This window comes from Colossoma macropomum, unplaced genomic scaffold (assembly GCF_904425465.1).
Source record: "Colossoma macropomum unplaced genomic scaffold, Colossoma_macropomum, whole genome shotgun sequence".
NCBI classification, from domain to species: Eukaryota; Metazoa; Chordata; class Actinopteri; order Characiformes; family Serrasalmidae; genus Colossoma; species Colossoma macropomum.
The window spans coordinates 9,698,195-9,718,212 of NW_023494801.1; the positions used below are offsets into that span (position 1 = coordinate 9,698,195).

General features: G+C 38.9%; 1 protein-coding gene across 2 annotated transcripts in view; it reads left to right on the top strand.

Moving 5' to 3' along the window:
* The first annotated feature begins 11,116 nt into the window (after positions 1-11,116).
* The window catches only part of gjc1 (gap junction protein gamma 1), a 32,344-nt gene continuing 23,442 nt past the window's right edge, over positions 11,117-20,018 (top strand). The window contains exon 1 of one of the 2 annotated variants that reach the window (XM_036590379.1): positions 11,117-11,158. The gene's annotated coding sequence lies outside the window, so the exon portion shown is untranslated. The other variant, XM_036590377.1, reaches the window with a different exon arrangement.

The following is a 20,018-nucleotide window of genomic DNA, read 5'->3' on the forward strand; positions in this document are numbered from 1 at the left end:
AACCAACTTGATATTAGTTGCTGTTTGTTGATGAATTGTTTTAAAAGACTATGATGTGGGTTTTTAGGCTTTGTGTGGAGGGAGGGTGCCCCCAAATTTATAGCCTGTCTGCAAACAACAAGCTTTTGCCATGAGCTACTAAACTTTGAAGTGGAATTAGACTGGGATGAAGGGTGAGCTTTGTGTGAGTAGGAAGAAGTTTGGCATTTCTTGAATGTCAAAATGTCAGTCATGTCTCTCTGAGTTACATATTGAATTTTGCATTTGTGTTGCTGTTGCTTTATGTAATTGTCTGTAGGATGGACAGAAAATTTGTGTACGCACAGATATTGTGTAATATCCTTATGTGGATTATGCAATATATGCTACATGTTCTACAAATGATGTAGTGCAGGTTGTACATTTTAAGGTCTGATGAATATTTGTTTGAATGTTAGTTCACTCTGTGATGGACATTGATATGTTTTGTGTATATGAGTACTGTATGAGTGTACTGTATGAGTGTACTGTATGTAAAACGTGTATGATATAACTAAGTCAGATCTGACAGGATGATTGGCAGAGTGACTACGTTGTCATCACATGTTCATGACACGCTCCTAAAGAGCTAAACCATCAACTATACCATGGTGTCCATGTGGATAATGAGCAGTTGTTTCCTGCAGCGGGAGAGTACCCATGTTCGCCAGGTTCTATGTTCCCAAGGCCTTATGTTCAGCATTTTATATGATACCTCAAAATTGATATCAGATACATTAAGGAAACCTCTGAAAGCGTTTTTTAGTCCATGGTTAACATCATGGGGCCATCAAAAGTCATTCAAGAAACAAAGAGGGGCAGATTTCTTCAACTAAAATGCATTTTGCCTCAGTGTGCTAATTAGCCAACTGAGCAAACTTTGTAATTCAGTCCAATTTTTCAGAAATCAGAATGGAATTTTTGTATTTTGGAAGTGTGGAGCACTGCCCTTCTTTTTTGTTGTAATTTGTAGAACCTTTAGCTTGCAAACTAGCAAGTTAGTAGGATAAAGCAACAAACCCCAGAGGCTATAAGGCTTGGGTTCTTTAACTTTTCTTTAACCGTGCCTTTTTTAGGTTTATAAAATGTTTCACAACCCTACCCTTCCCTTCTCCAGTGGGCCACCCTCATACACCAGTATACACATTACAGAAATTTCAGACAAATAATCAAATATCAAGACTACACATTTGATGGGATGGCTGAGCCTATGGTCCCTAGCTAGTGTTTCAGTGGCTATAAAAGTTCTTCAGCATTAGTGGTCAGTCAAGACCCACCAGTAACAAGTGAACAATAGAAATTCATAATCATTAGCCATTGGCCATAATCATTAGTCTTCTGTGGCCTGAAGGTAGAGACATTCAGCAGAGCTTGCATGCATTTGTCAATTTTTCCTCTGTGTTTGATGAGGTATTTATATCTCTGTAGCACCAGTCCTGCAACCACCTGGAATCACATTGGGACCCCCCAAGGTGGTCATGACCCTAAGGTTAAGAACCCCTGCTATAAGGAACTGCCCAAAGATATGGTTGAGGCAAATTAAAAACAGTGAAATGGAGGTTAGATGTTGTTGATGATGGGCTCAAAGATTATATTGTTAGCACAAATTTTTAATATTGTGAAGTTCAAAAAAAGTGATTGAATAGATTCTCATTAATGTTCATTGAAATGTTCATTCACAGCATGTTTTAATAAGGGAATATATTTGGAAGCAGAATGTAGAATATTTTTGTATTTTATTTACTACATGTACTATTTGTAAGTATGTATGTATGTGTGCTAAATATAGTATGTAAAAAAAATTACACAGAGGGAACAAACAAAATACAGGACTGTTGCCTCAAATTGCAATGAGAAAATAAAATTTCAATAAGAAAACAAACGTCCTGGGGAACGTATGACAGTGGGAACATAGGGACTTCCCTGCTGCAACCATATTCTGTTGATGCTTAGGAATATAGGTCATTTTCTGTTAGGGCCTGAAGGGACACTGATTAAGGTCAAACTGTTGTCTAATTTTCTCCCCAATTTATTTGTTGCTAATTCCACTCTCTAGCCAGGTTTCCCCCTATCACACAATGCTGACAGGGTGAGGGCTAGCACATGCTTTATCTGAGGCTTGTGACGCGCCACCACATCTTTTTGAACCACCACGGACACAACACAATCATCAGACAGCATAACATGCTTAAAGGATAGTGCTAATTGCCACTTCTGTTACATCAGCTAAAAGATGGAGGGCTAAACACACCCAGAGAGAGCGAGACCAATTATGCTCTCTCTGACTCCCGGTCATGAATGCCTGTGGGATCGCTGGGGATAAGACTTGTTATTTCCTGACAATAGGACCAGTGCTTAGACCAATGGTCACCAAACCTGCCCCTAGAGATCTACGTTTCTGCAGACTTCAGTTCCAACTCCATTCAGCCTCACCTGATTTCTCTAATTACTGCCTTCAGAAGTCCTTAAATAGCTGAATGAGGTTTAATATGTTTGGAATTGTAAGTGAACCCTGCAGGAAGGTAGATCTCCAGGAGGAGGTTTGGTGACGATGACACGGTTTGCATCACTCCAGAGCACATACAGCCTTCTTCTATGAAAAGGTCAAAAGAAAATGACAAAGAAGACGACACTCAGTGCAATTCACTGGATTAGCTCTGTTATTCATTCATTCATTCATTCATTCATTCGCTTGTTTCTTTATTTCTTAATTGATTTGGTTCATGCACATTCAGATCTGCGCACAGCATGTAAAAAAATTTTTATTAGTTTTTATTTTTATTTCGTTTTTTTTATTTTGGTTTCTGATTTCAGTTTAGTTTCAGTTAGTTTTTAGGTACACAGATAATTTCAGTTTAGTTTTTTTAATTTTCTGAAAAGATGTAAGTAAAAATAAAATTAACAGTAGGCTGAGCTCAGCTTGACTCCAGCTTTCCGTAAAAAACAGTCAAACACAAAAAGAGTTCCACTTCTAAACTCGCATTCATGCTCTGAAAAAACAGAAACTAAAGGTTTAGTCTCAGTAAATTCATTTTGTTTTAGTTTTGCAGCAGACATTACAGTTTTGGTGTAGTTTTTTTTTAATGGTTGTTTGTATTGCACATTTATTCTCTGCTAGTTTTTGTTCTAGTAATAGCTTTAGTTAACTATAATAACTCTGGTGCACAGGTGTGTAAAAAAGGCTGAATCCAAACCTAAAGGAGATGAGAGAGAGAGAGAGATGAATTCCTAGACAGTGATATAGAAAGACAGTGTAATCTAGTAATTAGCTCCAGGTGTCTGTAAAGATTGTGACAAAGGATAAAAAACCAACAGCGATTAAAAACAAATGGAGAGCAAAGGTAACGACTGTACTGTGAAATGCCAGTGGGCTCTAGAGTGAAGCATTATTGTATAGAATATTTATAGTCCACAATGACTGACAGCAATATTACTGCTATCAAACAGAACATGGTGTTTTGTCCTTCCAGTGAGGAAAAGGAAAGAAAAACTGAATAGGAGGGAAGCTGGATGGAGAATGAGTGATTTGATTTTCCGATTCAATAAATATTAGAATAATATTCTCCTCAGATAGTCTGTTCCTGAGGTCCTGGCTCACTGGTGCGTCTTTCTATATTTAGCAGGGATGCCCAGATTGTAGCCTGCGCTGCAAGGCTCTGTGTGTGTGTGTGTGTACTTGTACACGTTGTGCATCCACTGCCATCAGAGCAGATGCCTCAGGCCCAGCACAGTCACACTGCATGGAAACACACATAATACACACTCTTCAAATCACCACACTGTGGCCTCTGAAGCGCCATAGAGTGCACACAGTTGTATCTGCAGTGGTTATGAAACAGAAATGACCATGGAATTCTTGCCAAGCATCTGGGTTAACACTTTTTTTGTGTCGTTACAAGTTACTTCCTAACTCGATAGCAATGCGGCTAAGACTCTTCATGAATTATACTGCATGGACTGCCTCTGTTCAACTCACTTGAATTAAGCTATCTTATAAATAAAGGTGACAAAAAGGGTCCTTTAGAGGGACACCTTAAAAGTAACACTTACAGTTCCCTATGAATGTTTCAACCATGGTACCAGTTGAGTTTTTTTAAATAAACAGCCATTAAAGAGGCCCTTAGGGAAAATTCTGTTATGGACTAGAGGTACCAAAAAGGTTCTATGAAGTAATGCCATAAAAGAACTACTTTTAGTTTCCTAAAGAACCTTTCAGTTGAGTGGTTCCTTCAGCTGTGCAAGTTTTTTTAAAGAACCTTGCATGAAAGTGTCCTTTAGGGGACCTAAAGTGGTTCTTTTGTGGCATTGCTCCAAAGGATCCTGTTTGGTAACTCTGTTTTTGAACATGGATGATTTAAGTTCTGCGAGTGAGATTATCCAGCGCAGCTCAGAAGAGGATGGATGTTGGTTCCTCTCAGTGTTTCTTCCTCATGCTCTTAGATTTTCTTTTTATTTCTGGTTTCCTCATATTTCTTCCTCGTTCTCTTGAGGAGTTTTTCCTTTTGAGTCTTGGTTTGAGTCTTGGTTGCTTTTAATCTTAGTTCACATCTACCTCACATTTTTTAGGTATGTTTTTAAGTCTTGGTTCCACAGAGTAGTTATTTCTCATGTACTTGAGTTTTCCATTTGAAATCTAGGTTCCTCATGTTGTGTCTTCCTCAGGCTCTTAGAGAGTTTCTCCTTTTGAGTCTTGGTTCCTTCAAGTGCTTCTTCCACATGCTGTTTTAGAGTTTATTTTGCGACTGTCCCCCTCGGCGAGATTCATTAGTTGTCTGGCCGCCAATTTATGGAAAGCTGCTTTGGGACATTGTCTGCTGAAAAAAGAGCTAGAAATAGAATTGAATTGGCTATGCTGAGCATTGTTGTTTCCTCAGATTTCTAGTATTAAAGCAAGATCTCTAATGGAAATTTGAAATAGTTGATTTTCCAGTAATGCTCAGGTCTTATCCTTGATAGCAAACCATGATCTTATTAATATGAGTTAATCTTCCCTGTCATAACAAAGCCTTGTAACTGCAGGCTCTGCAGTCTACTGATGGATATCCATCTCGCTGCAATTTATAGTATTACAAGAGCAGACCTAACATCCATGCCTAATAAGTGCAGAGCAGTAACGAGTAGTACTTTGCAATAAGACTACCCTTATTAAGAGTTTACTAAACTACTAAACTAGTTTATTAATGGTTAATAATTATGTCACAAACATTTTAAAGTTATTAATAAGCATTCACAAATAGATAATAAATAGAGCAACTGTGACCATTTGCTTGCCAAATAGTGAGCCCACATTCATCTATACTGTTAAAACTCAGATCTTGCTGGTTACTTATCTCCATTGGTCAGTTTTATACTTGTCAGCTTCATCAGACATAACAGGTTGCTTCTGCCCTTTTTATTTGTGTATTGTAACTGCTAATGAATGATTTTAAGGTTCACCACCACAGCCCCCCCCACCCCCGCCCCCCATCCACAGCTCATTTTCTTGCCCCAGAGTGGGTTAGTTCACCGCTCAGCCACATGAGGGCACTCTTATGCACAGCAAGATGACAACTACACATACACACATATTCACACATCGCTACACAAATGCACACACATGACCATGACGCTGCCACCCCAGGGCACATGTAGGGTGAAAAATCATGACTCAGAGGTCAAACAGAAAAAGAGATGTGGAGTGGATATTATAAAGCTACATGCATCTGGAGGAGAGGAAGGAAACAGTTGATATGGTTGTCTTGCTTTAACAATGCCAGCAAAATAACCTTGGCAGGTATCAGGTAAATTGACACCCAGCATGAATTTTGTTTACTTGATAAAGACATTATCCTCGGGATTTGCAGAGTTCTCCTTATTGGATTATGAGGAATCAATCAGAGCAATCAATCTGGCCTAAATGAGACCCTGAAATGTCCAGGAAAACTTGCAGTATTCTCGGATACTTCTGGCTGGGACAGAACAGATACAGACTGCTGTAGGAAGGAATCCCCGAATATTTTGAGCCACTTACCACTGATTAAATACAGTAATCCATTTTGTCAAGGCAGTCAGGAGAGGGCATGACGCAGTGATTCAATTACAGAGCAATAAATCAAAATGAACCCAATGAATGATAGCTAATTATTGAGCTCAATAAGCATGACATCTAAATGGGCTTTCCACAATGAATCATTAGAATACTTTAAACGGCCTTTAGGGGGCTTTCCTGACAGCTTCCCAAGAATCCAACTAGATAAAACGGAACATCTGCCACTGGCAAAATAGATTCTTACCAGTTTTCCTTACATTTTTCAAAGACCCAAAAGTATTTTTCTCAGAATGCTCTTGTGTTCTTGTGCCATCTAACACTGCCCAGGTTTAGTCCCAGTATTAAAGAACAAAGGTGCTTTACTAAACTAGGAAATGTCATGATTTTGGTCTTGAGCACAATAGTCTTAGGAGGCCCCCGGCACAACAATAATATGCAATTTAAAAGACCTGAAATTGAGATTATACATTTTTTCATGTTTGTGTTTATGTTCATTTTGAGCAATGCTGCAAATTTGTTAGGTTCAAATTAGCCTTATTGATGTGCAGTATCATATTGTGTTAATCATAACAGCTATGAAGATTTGAAGATTTTTTTTGCTAAAGCCCAGTTACACTAGCTTTTTACAGTGAAATTGTGCAAGCGAACTTAGATTAACTTCATGCCTCCCAAATGATACATTTCATGTGTGGAATTTTGCATCAAGTTTATATTTGGTGAATTTTGTCATGCAAAGTCACATCCTCAACCAATAGCACTACTGCTTTGGCTGTGTTGACCTCTAAAGGGACAGCCCTTCAGCAGCACTGAGGATCCCGAATGGAAGAAATGCATAACCTTTTAAACATCTCATCCCCACTGGCTATAAATAAGCACATAAAAAGGAGAGTACATGATACACAGTCAGTTGAGAGAATGTATTAGATGGTCAAACTATCTTTACTTCTGTGATGTTACTGTCTATGTTATGTGAGTTAGCCAGCTTGCTAACTGCTAAGCTAACTCCCTGGCTGAGTGTAGCTGCACAGAAGTCATCCCACTGCTGCCACCATGCCAGTTACCCACACTTTTTTACTTTAACTCAGTGTGCAGTACTATGATTGGTAAGTTAGCCAGCTTTCTAACTGCATCAAAACAGGGTTTTTTTTTTCATCTCATTTTTTGATATTCCAGTCCTGTCCTGGTTTTGTGAGGTGACACAAACTGTAAATTTCTAATGTGACTACAGTTTAAAGGCACACTGCAATTGCTGCTATGAAGTTAACCAGTTGCTATCTCCAACATTAGCAAATGGGACAAAACAGTACTGATCTATTGGCTCAATGAAACAGCAAAAACTAGTTAATGTTGCCCACCTGTCAAACAGAAACAGAGCAACCTCATTTCTTTTCATGGTGTTCAACTCTTTCAATAAAGCTGAAGTCAGCTTCTTTTTCACCAGCTTCTTTTTCAAATTTTCCCATTCTACCTTAAATGGTGCAGCAGTTGCATTCAGGCGACTCAGGCGCAGAATGGAACTGCTGTACGATTTAAGATGGAATGGAAAAACGTAAATAGGAAGCATACTTCAACCTTGTCAACTTTGAGGAAGATTTGGTGGTGGGATATTTAAAAGCCTTGTCAAGTTTGAGGAAGATTCAGTGGAGGAATATTTGGAAGGCCGCTTTCACCTGAATGATTCCTACTGCACTCCATTATCTTGCATATACAATGCTGTATGGGTGGGCACTGTCTTTGTCTCTTGGGGAAGGCAAAACAAAATGTGGTGACGTGGGCCAGCATTTTCAAAGTGCAGGACTAACATGCACGTGCAGCCAGACTGGCTATGAAAACAAAAAACAGAGAAGGTCAGTTTACAACATACATAGGGGGGTGTGCAACTTCATTCTCTGCTCAGGATGCCATTACTCCACTATATATTTACATAGAAAATAGTTGTTTGTTGCTATATTAATGTTTATAATGTCATATGTAGAATTTTTAAGATTTGAGTCAACACTTTAGTTTCAAAGCCACATTCATTTTCATACATAAGTAGTGTGAAATGCTAACATCCTGTTTGAATGGCAACAGCAATATCTATTTTTCAATAATAATTGAAAACTGGAAACTGCTATATCTTCACTGTACATATTACTGAATTACTGAATGTACATTTGACTAAATTGTACATTGTACACACTCTTTAATCTAATATTTACATCTGCAGTGGATTTTCTCAAGTTTGTGCCACCTTGAGCCCTTGAGCCACATCGAATCTTGTGAGGCCCAGGGCCTGGGCACTGGCCCCAGTGGCCCAGTCAGTAATCCATTCCTGGGTATTGAGAACAGTGAAAATGTCTGAAAATGTTCTCCATCTGACCCAAATACTGAAGACGTGTCAACTGGAGACCTATCCCATCATCACAATGGCTTGTGAATATCTAAACATAAGTAGTGTCACTGTCATGGCCCATGAAGCTGCTGCTTTGAAAAGGTCATAATAACCCTTTAAAGAAACATTTTTACTGAGAGACTGTATGAGTGAAAACATTTAGCTTTATTCTAGAGATGGAAAACAATACATTTGTGGATGCAAGATCATTCTTTGCGTTTATGGTCCTGATACAGAACCTCTTCTTCATATGCTCCTCTATAATGCTTAAATAGGTTTATTGATGACATTACATTTCTTCAGATGTCAAAGAAATGTCCCTAATTAGAGTACTGCATAAAAAGTATGGGCACACAAAACCAACTACACAAAGTTACCGCAGTGATATAACCTCTTAGAGAAATCTCATAGAGCAGGCTGTAGGGTTTAGTGTTGTCTGATGAACTGTTTCCTTGATAATCTGATTTATTAACTGATTAATTAAATTTGACAATGCCTCCTTCTTACAACTACTGTCTCTATTCTTTGTTTTTCTTCCCATCTCTTTCCCCCACTTTGCCCCTGTCACTCAGAGATGGTATATTTGCATGAGGGATGAGGAGATAATGAGGAAAATGCAGAGATACTTGACAGATGAAGAAATATGAGAAGCAGGAAGGGAACAGAGAAGAGTTTTGGAGGACTCTGGGGTTCCTCAGGCTGTTCTTGAGTACCATATGTCTGGATCCATCCTGGGGAAGAGCGCTTGGAGGAATGTGTGAAGTTTCCACAAGTGTCTGTTGGAGAGTTTTCTTCATGCTGCCTTTCGGCTAAAACTGAGAGGTCAGACTGATCTGGAGTGCGAGCCATTCTGGCAACAAGCATTTCATGCCTCTGGACTAAATCTAAACTACCCCTGCCCTCATTAGACAAGAGAGAGAGAAATGCCGTTGGTTAAATAGAGACCCCATTTCCGATGTCATTTGTATAAATGATTTATAGTGATGCCAGGCAGCCTACTGGTACCAGTCTGCCAATTGCACTTTGTGTCATGGGCATCAGCGCCTCATCTGACAGTAGATGGAGAGGTGGTGATGGATCGTTGTCTTCGCATGTGACACACTTCAGATTTGTGGAATGCTGTTTCGGGGTAAGAACTGTCGCTCAGACTTACTGCAAGGATACAGTGGATATTTTCAGTAAAGGGCGAGCTAATGTGGATAGGTGAGAAGGCATTAATCACCTTTTTAATCATCTACTGTTTATTTTTTTATCTTAAAAAAACAACTTTCTATATGAGTAAAATACACTGTGTCAAAACATTGTTGACAAAGGTAAGTAACCTGAAAGAAAAATGCACTCAGGTACTGTATTCAATCATGTTCACATGGCTTTTTTATATACTCATCTATTAATTATCTTTTTTGTCCTACTAAGTAATAGTGGATATTGACTATTTTGATACTGAGTGGCCTCAACAAGTATTTTTGGCAATTAAAAATGTTTATGGTTTATTGGAAACAAAAACCACAGTGTAATTTATTATAAACAGATCATTCTATGATTATAATTTTCTTTTTGTCAAAGTTTTCCTATAAAAGGCAGTTGGTGTGTTTCAGATGCAATTTGAGCAACTTCTTAGCAGATTTGCATCCAAAAAATATTTGTACATTCCTGAGTTAATGATCCTACCAATGAATACAAGCTCAACAACACCACTGTACGAAAAAGGCTCCCAACACACACAGCCTGAATTAACGTTACCATCTTAGTGATAGTGGTAGGGCGTTTGATTCAGTTTACTGAACCGATTCTTTTAAACTTTCTGTTTAAATAAATCGAATGTCCAGCTCAACGTTTCATCGATTCGTTGAGTCAACTGCTTCCTTTCACTAGACATAATGCATAGAGCACAAACACAGAGCACACTCTGAGAAAGTGAAAATACATAATGTTTGAAGTTACAAACTGAGATTAAGATTTTTTTTATTAGAATTTAGCTTAGAAGACACACGTACAGTGTACATCAGTGGTCATCAACCCTGGTCCTCAAAATTAACTGTCTTGCAGAGTCTAACATGTGCTCCAGCTAATCAACCTCTCCTCAAGTCCCTGATTGGCTGGGGCGGGCGACTTATAAGATACAGGTTGGAACTGGACTCTGCTGGGTTGCTGACCACTGGTGTAGATGCTACAAAAAGCTCAGTTCACTTGGGACCTCGGTGAGTCGGTTCGGCTTTGTTGAAAAGAACCGGTTCGGCGAGTCGGTCATCATCACTTAGTGAAACTGTCAGAAGGTCGCGTGGCTGTGCGCGAACAGAGGCGGCTCGCGGAGGATGCTCACGGACACAGCCTGAACTCATAAGCACTAGATGTTGTTCGTTCGTTCGCCTCAGTAAAATGAAGACTAGGACACTGTTACCCAGCGGAATTATTTAATGAGGTGAAAAGGCGGGAGAGCCAGTAAGGTGTGAATGGATCTGATGTCTCCACACAGCGGGGCTGCATTTAGCAGAAAGAACTGACTTCAAATGTCTCCTCTTTCTAAACGAAAGAGCGAAAGAGGCCAACAAGGCGCTGTAAACGAGTGACAGGCTCTATGAAGAAACACCTTCTATGAACCAGTATGAGCTTCGACTCGGCGAGCTGCTCTGAGGTACCGTGAAGCGGCGAAAGGGGGCAGTTATCCGGGAGAGCCAGGAGCCGGCTGTCGGGGGCAACACTTCTGCTTAAAACAATCTTCACAGACTCGCAGAGCGGTAAGAGGGTTTAGATGTTTTATGTACCCAGTATTTCTTTTAGAAAGACAACCTGAGCACCGAAACAGTGATTTCATGTCTATAGGTAAGTCAACGCTTTGGTAGACTGTTTATTCACCCTGAATCCTTTTCTATAGATTTCTGTTATAATTAGGCTTGTAGCTCAATTACAGAGCTAAAGACCCCAGACATGCCTTGGCTGAGGGAAGCTGGGTAAAACTGAATTTCCATGAACCACAACTTTCCTTTAATTAAGCTCTGGAGATTTTGCTGGAAGTGTTACTGATTAATAACGGTTTGTGTTCACAAAACCAAAACCATTAAGTGTTTTTGATGGTTGTTAATGGTTTTGTACTTTTTAATGGGTTGATATCGCAATGTAAATTGAAATGCCCGTTAGAAAGCAAAGCCATTAGGCAGGACTGTGTGTTTCTGAGGTTTTTATAGCACATTACTGACTGACACTGACAGTATTTGTCGTTATCTGAGGGCTTTTCGCGCCACGCAGCGTGATATCTCGCTGTGCTGCACTCGTGGAACGTCCACGCGCTCCAGAACGCAGAACGGACTGCGGCACGTGCGCGAGCGGTTAGGCTTTGGCGGGAAAAAACGATTTAACGTGTTTATACTGTTCGGTCTCTTTTATCTGAATCATATCCGAAATAATATTAATAAAGGCGCAATGAAGGTGTCTGTGCGCTCGAGATGCTCTCGAGTTAAAGGCGCGAATAGCCTACCAGCTTATTTATGTCATTTGGGGGGTCCTGCGCGCGAGGTCACTTCAGAAGAAACACAAAAGAATTGATTGGCAGGCAGACACTTAATTTGCTTATGGTGTTCATTCATGTATTTACTTGCTTAATTGCTCGTTATCTGACCACGTGCGCTCATTACCAGCAGCATCTACTGTCCATGGTAATGAAAGTGCTCGTTCAGCATGGAAAACAAACAATTTTATTAAAAGGTCTGAAAATACATTAAGAAAAAAGTAAATAATAATAATAATAATAATAGTAATAGTAATAATAATAATAATAATAAGAAGAAGATGAGCAAGTATTTTTGTTCAGCACTTTCCACATAACCCAACAACTCAATATTGCTATTTCATGTTATAATTATATAATAATAGTAATAGTAACAATAACAACTATAAAATAATAACATACTATGTGTAAAATAGCAGCAACAACAATGATAACACTTTTAATGAAAGTAATATTATTAACATGGTTTTTATTGTTAATAATGTTATTCATAATTCAATCAGTTATTATTCAGACTTTCATTGATTATTACTAATTTTTAGGTCTCATTTTCTAGTGCTTGTCTAGTGTCCGGTCTGTGCCTGCTATACATCTGAGATAAACCCTAATAAGAGTGACACAGTAGAGGTGTAAGGACACACAAAATGTATTATTCGATTTGATATAATGTAGTGGTGTCATGATTTGATACATTTTTGTTTTTCAGACGGGTTGAAAATGTGCCTTACACTCATACGTTATTGTTTCTGTTATCAGTTCATTAGCACATTCAACATGATGAAAGTACAATTTCTGAAACAAAAGTTTGTGTTGTAAAATGTTCCAGTCTTGTGTTCTAGCCACAAGCTAATATGATATCTCCAAGCTAACACACTGGCCACAAGCTAACATGGCAGTCAGGATACAGTGATACCATATGATGGAAGACAGTTACATACAATACAGTATGATCATTATATCACTACTACACAGTGATTGTGTTTCATTAGCTCTCAGAACACTGTGTAACCCTGTGTACCCACTGTATGCACTACATCCCATTCATTTCTCTCATTAGCTCACAGCTGGATTGCTTAAAGGCATTTAATTAGCAAGAACTGGTGTGGGAGCACTCTTTCAGCTGAACTCTCCCAAACTCTCCATAGAGGAACGTTTTACCTTGAGCTTAATCAGCATTAACGTCTTTTTGTTAATATTTGTATGTGAGGGGAGATCTGTCATGACTAAAGTAAATTGAGCCTCTTAAAAATCACTGTCACTGAATGTGTGTAACTCATTTCATCACCAAATGTGTGCAGCTATGATTTTTAATCATATTTAATATGATTTTTTTTTATTCAAGCTGCACACTGATGTAGTGTTATGCTATGTGATTTAAAAAGGTTTTTCAGGCGATATTAGGCATCTCAGATGATGATAATGTACAAATGATAAATTACATCACAATATGTTTTCTTCTGTATGTCTTTAGTTTCACAGATCCAGATGTGTTCTCCTAATGAGAGTACATGTCTGGGGGAAATTTGTTAAATGTTTGCAATGTTACATTCCCCTGAAACCCACCCAGATTCCTCTAGTCTGAGCTCTTTTAGCATCCAGAGTACAACAAACAACACAAACAAAATAAGCTTACTAGTAAAACACTATTGTTAGCTAGCAGAACTGTTATTTAATTATTTCAGTGTTTATTGTTACGGCCCCCTACTGGAGCTCTGCCTTTGCAAGACTTGGATTGGTTTAGAAATTTCGCATTCAGTTTGCTCCCATCCTAATAAGTCTACATTCCCACCCAAATTTAGCCCAAAATTTCTCGTTGTTGTCCCACCCGAGTGTTCTCATTACGAGATCACATCTAGCCCCACAAAAAACTAGGGTATCATCAGTACTGCTAGAATGCTGAATACTTTTTAAAAAGAGCCTGTTGTCAGCACTAAGAGTACGGTAACTACATCAATGGCATAGAAAGAAAAAGGGCTGGGCAGTATGACAATGCACACCGTTATCATGATAAATTATGTCATAATACAATACAATAGGCTTTTCTGAACATATCAGGGATATTGTCAGTACGTATAGAACACTGACCAGATGCATGTTTCATTATAAAGACAGCAAAATTACTCCCATTGAACTGGATTTAGTGCAACGCAATATGCCAAATATTGAATAAAAACATTGTATTCACAGTTTTGGCAGTATTTTTTAAAATGTGACATATCATGTATTGTAAAAATTTCTTGAAGCATTGCAATATTATATTTTTGCCGTATTACCATCTTCTAGTAACAAATATCTGACTGGATGTTACCACATTATGCCATTATCTGGTTTTATTAACTTATTTTTTAATGGTTTGATTGTTAAATTGTTTGATTATTCTTCCTTCTTTCTTCTTAAACGTGTTTGCAACCATCAGAAAAATTAAGTAAATATTTTGTGAATTGCAAAAATTTCTTCAAATACCAGAATGTTACAAATTTGTCCATAGTAGGGGTGCATCAATCATGAATCTTCAAGCCCAGTTCTGCTTCCGATTTTCTTTTCCTTTTCTTTTGGCTGATTTTGACTAGCTTTTTTTATCAGAAGCTCTCACTGTTTGGGCAAAATGAACACATGAAACACACCAGCACATTTACAGGACTTTCTATTAGCTAAACTTGCAATATATATAATACTTTTGCTCTTTAACAGACCAAATGGGCATTTCAGATTTTTCAGTTTCAAATCAGTTGCCTGTTTAAACAACATTATTGAAATAAAGTGCTACACTGAAAGCAAGTGATGTAGCAGGAGTCATGCATAATTATGCTACAGCTTTTTGGTGCAAGTGTAGCAGCAGCATTCAAGTACAGCATGAGCGCACTCGTTCTTTATGGCATAAAATTGCAACACAGATTGCAAACACATTACGAACATTTTATCTGTAGTCAACTGAAATACTGTGCATGTATGCTATGCTATTGGATTTTAAAGTATCAATCTCTTTCTCTCTCTCTCTCTGTATGCAAGGTTAAAGGTTAATCAAGGTCTTTAGAAGCACTCCATCAATAGCTAGCATGGTTGGTATCTGAGTGTATGATGTGCGTGTGAAGAGTTATTGATAAGAGCGAGGCTGCAGCAGTACTGAAAATTGCTGATATGCATTATTGCAGTAAATGTGCGATAAGTATGCATTTATTCATTGTGTGTTCGTGTGCATGTAAATGCGACTGTCTGCCTTTTTTATGTGTTTATTCGCTGTTTGTATGTGTGTGTGTGTTTATAAGTATTCATTTATTCACTGTGTGTTTTCTTGATGGATGAGTGCAGTCATTGCCTTGTAGCCCTGTTGCCCTTTCCCCCCTTTCCTTTCCCATACTGTCTTTTTTATATATTTATTTATTTTTCAGGGGATGGGGGAGCAATTTTCCATTTCAACAGTAATACAACAGTGTTTCTCTGAGAATTAGAGGTCAAAGGAGAGGAAGGGGAATGTGCCTAGTCTGCCTGAAAAGACACATGAGGGGCAGATTCTGTCCGGCAGGCAGTAATGCACACAGTCGCACACGTACACTTACATACACACACACACACACACACATACACACACACACATGTGCACACATGCACACAAAGAAGCAGGACAGACTGCTCCATTCCAGTTGGTCAGGACCAGTTTGGACCACCCCTGTTTAGAAGACATCTGACTGAGAAAGATTTGCCTGTGCTACTGTGATGTAATGCTTTGTATCATATTGCACTCTGTCGTCCAATATACAATTACAAGTGCTGCAGAAATAACAAGGATAATTAGCAGCTAATTTAAAACAGTATTGTCTAAATAGCATATTGTGCATACTGTGATTAGCAAAAGATGATGCAGAATAGTAAAATACAACTGTCGTGATTAAAAATGGGCCAGTATTAATTTTACCCAAAAAATTATTTATGCTTGTTGGATCACAATTGTTAAAACATTCATTGGGAACATTTGTTATTAGTCAAGATGCTCACAGTGCACAATAAACAAGTTTTGTAATTGGTCACAAGATAATTTGTATATTGCAGCCATCTGCAAAATCTAGTATTAGGATAATGATCAACATACAACATACTGTGCAGCCCAAGTAGTAATAATGCAAATCCAAAGGCATGATTTTAGTTTAAAGATGAATCAGGGAAAAAAGAGGTTAAGCGAGAGATTTAAAAATTTTTTTACAGTAGATATTTAATGAAGAGATGATTTAGACTATATACAGCCTCTACATATATTCATACTGTACACAAGAAGGGCTGAAGATAATTAATAGTTTATGTGTCTGTATGAGTGCTGTCCTCCACCATACTGACTCACAGTGACTGTCAGCCTACTAGATATCCATTCCCATAACACACACACACACACACCCAGATGTGTGCATCCACACACACACATTCACTGTGGATATTGTTGTACTTGGATCCTCAGTGACATTCCCAGTGGGAAGGAGTCTCATGTGATTCTTTACTCTTTACGCTGAACAGCACTGAGGTGAACGCCCATCTCACACACACACACACACACACACACACACACACACACACACACACACACACACACTGTTTTTGCATACTAGTGCATACTAATGTCCCATATATGCAGTAATACACAAAAGTTAAGTACCACCTTTCATTTAATTTCCAGTAAAAATGGCCATTAATTGGCCATAATGTTAAAGTTATTCATTTTTCAGGAGATCTTTTTGAGGAGATTAGATATAAAATAATTAGCTTGTATAAGGAAGGGGAGCATTAACATAAAATAAGTGAAAAACAGGAGTTTCCAAAACTGGAGTTCAAAGAATTAGTAAAAGATATAGAGAAATTGGGACCCCTAACAACCATGCAAGACCTGGTAGACCACCAAAGTGTCTTTGAGAGATAGGAGCAAATTAGGCAGATGTTTAAGAAGAATGATGTTTTTTGGATATCGCTTCCTGCAGTATTTTAAAATTGAAAAGAAATTAAAAAGTTTAATTCGCTTACATGATCACCCAGTAGCTGATCACAGTGCACAAGTTTCAGTAAATGTCAAACCATCTAACAAATTTATCAATGCTAAACAGTGCTAAAAAATAAGCAGAGTGGCGCTGGTTAGTATTAGCTATTAGCATAGCTAGCATGATAACAGCTCTGCTCACCACAGAACATGTTGGATTCTGGCTGACTAAAGCACCAACACAAGTTTAGATGATGCTCAATTCTGAAGGAGTGAAGTCAAGCGTCTGGCACTGAAGCCTCAGAAAGGTGAAATTAAACCTGTTTGGGTGTTTGGATCTGCAGCTTGATTGGCTAACTTAATGTTAGCTTATCGAGAGTGCTATAAACCCAAACAGTGCAATAACCATTGTACACGTCTCATTCCAACTAAGCAGTACTCTTCTGACATAATTTTAGATGATAAAAGCCAATGTAGGACAGCAAAAATCGAGTAAGTGACAGAAAGCATTAGCGTTTTAGTTCACAGGCCAAACATGCCACACAGGCTTGGTTCCAGCTAAATGATGCTAGAACGACGCCCGTTCAAAGGATATCTGGGAGCACAAAGTTGAGTGACAGAGTAAAAGCCGAAATAGTTCTGTGGTGTAAACAGCTACTGAGCTACTATTATGCCTAAGACCACCGCACACAGGTCCTGAAATGTCAGAACTTCCGAAAAACAGTGTTTTTAAGGTGCACACAGCACTGGTGCTTGAAGACTTTGAGCACTGCTCAATTCCTCAGCCTGTCACAGTGTGCCACTCATCATTTAGTCATTACTATGTTAAATTAAAACCACACTGAGGCCACAAAAAGCCACAGTAGATAACATGGCTTAAAATGTACACAGAGAAAGGCAGATAGTCTTTTAGATAAACAGATCTCAGCTGATGTTACAGCCTAGCATTTTTCAGCTCACTAACAAACAGCAGTTAGTGAAGTAGTAAACTGATGCATATAAAATAAATATCAGAAGTGCTTAAGCCTAGAAATCTTAAGTACTAGCTCATTAATTAATGTATGTTGTCATATATGTGTATTTTATAACGGGTTTGAACTCGCCTCAGCCTCTTTTAAACTGAAACTACCTGTTCTATTGCCAATTCAGAGCTCCTAAAGAGATGATAGAACACATGCATGTGTCAAAACAGCTACAGAAATTTGTCTTTTCCAAGTGTCAAAGCATGTCTGTCGAAAGAAAACGATTCCTTCTGCTTTATGTTCATATTTTAAAAGAAACTTTACCCACATTCGGAACCCTGATGTATGCCCATGTTTTGTGCACATCAGGGTTCAGATGGCACAGCGCTCCCTTGATCTAATGAACAGAGCAGTCACGCATCATTGTTCGTTTTAGTTTAACCAAACCTGCCAAGTCTCAAACAATAGACATTAGACTGATCTCGGCTGATGAACTCTGTTTAGTGGAAATAGGAAAATTGCATTATTTGCAGTGGAGCATTAATTCATATTCAGCTGTAGTTGCTGAATGAGTGGCTCTTTGGTCAGTTTTAATGATTTGTGACAGCAGTGGATGAGCCAGGACACGCTGAAAGAGTCAGATCACACACGCACACACACACACACACACACACACACACACACACACACAAGCCACTCTGATTTACAGCTTTCTTTCCCAAGCCTGCCTAACATCATTTCACTCAAAACTCAAACACACACACTCGCTCTCTCAGCGTTTCTCGTCTCACACACTCACACACACAGGGAGGCTGATCTCTGATGACACAGGATGTGTGTCACAGTGTGGCGCACATGCTCGATCGGCTTGGACAGGGCTGGGGTCTGTCAGTGAGTGAGAGAGAGAAAGACAGCAACGAAGAGAGAGAGAATAACGTGTAAGGGGAGGATTAATATAGTACATTGCCGCTGTCCAAAAAGACAGTGTGTGTAATATACACCAACTGGCCACTTCAATAAGTACACCTCTTTAGATTTACACTCTTTGTCCATTTTATCAGCTCCACTTACCATATAGGAGTACTTTGTAGTTCTACAATTACAGACTGTAGTCCATCTATTTTCTTGCGTACTTTGTTAGCCCCCTTATACCCTATTCTTCAGTGGACATACCCCTCCTAGGACCACCACAGAGCAGGTATGATTTGGTTGGTGGATCATTCTCAGTACTGCGCTGACACTGACATGGTGGTGGTGTGTTAGTGTGTGGCGCTGGTATGAGTGGATCAGACACAGCAGTGCTGCTGGAGTTTTTAAACACTGTCCACTCACTGTCCACTCTATTAGACACTCCTGCCTACTGAAGTGATTAAAAACTCCAGCATCACTGCTGTGTCTGATTCCACTTATACAAGTGCAACACACACTAACATGCCACCACCACGTCAGTGTCAGTGCAGTGCTGAGAATGATCCACCACCCAAATAGTACCTGCTCTGTGGTGGTCCTGTGGGGGTCCTAACCTTTGAAAAACAGGGTGAAAGGGGGCTAGCAAAGTATGCAGTGGAACAGATGGACCACAGTCTATAATTGTATAACTAGAAAGTGCTACACCTGATATAAGGTATGATCTTTTATGCATAATAAATAGTATTATGAAACACATACAAAATAAAGAAATGCACTCTAAATTTAGATATTTTGACCAAAAAAGAATTTTGCCAGTGTTCTGCAAAGCTTGTCCAACTTAGCAACATTCTCTTTGAAGAATTCATTTGTGGGCAGAGCATGGATAGATCAGTTGGGAGTATTAATAACTTTAGTTCCTTAAACAAGGACCCAAATGTGAACCCACAATTCAGTTCCTCACTCTCACAACTTACATATTAGTTTCATAGTAATTAATACCTTATAATTTCACAAGTCTTTTGGACACTTGGCCTCTCCGCTGGCTCTTCTTCTTTGTTTCTGCCTCTCTCTCTCTTTCTCTCTCTCTCAGCCAGTGATAGTGCTACTAGCATAATGACAGAAGTCTGTTACATCACGACATGAGACAAGTGTCCTCCGACAAAGAGAGAAAAGTGTTGGAGAGACAGCGTGTCTGCCCGTATTTGTTGAACGTCCTTCCCCCCTTGTCTTTTCCCCCAGTCTTGTTCTAAGGGGGTATCATTCAC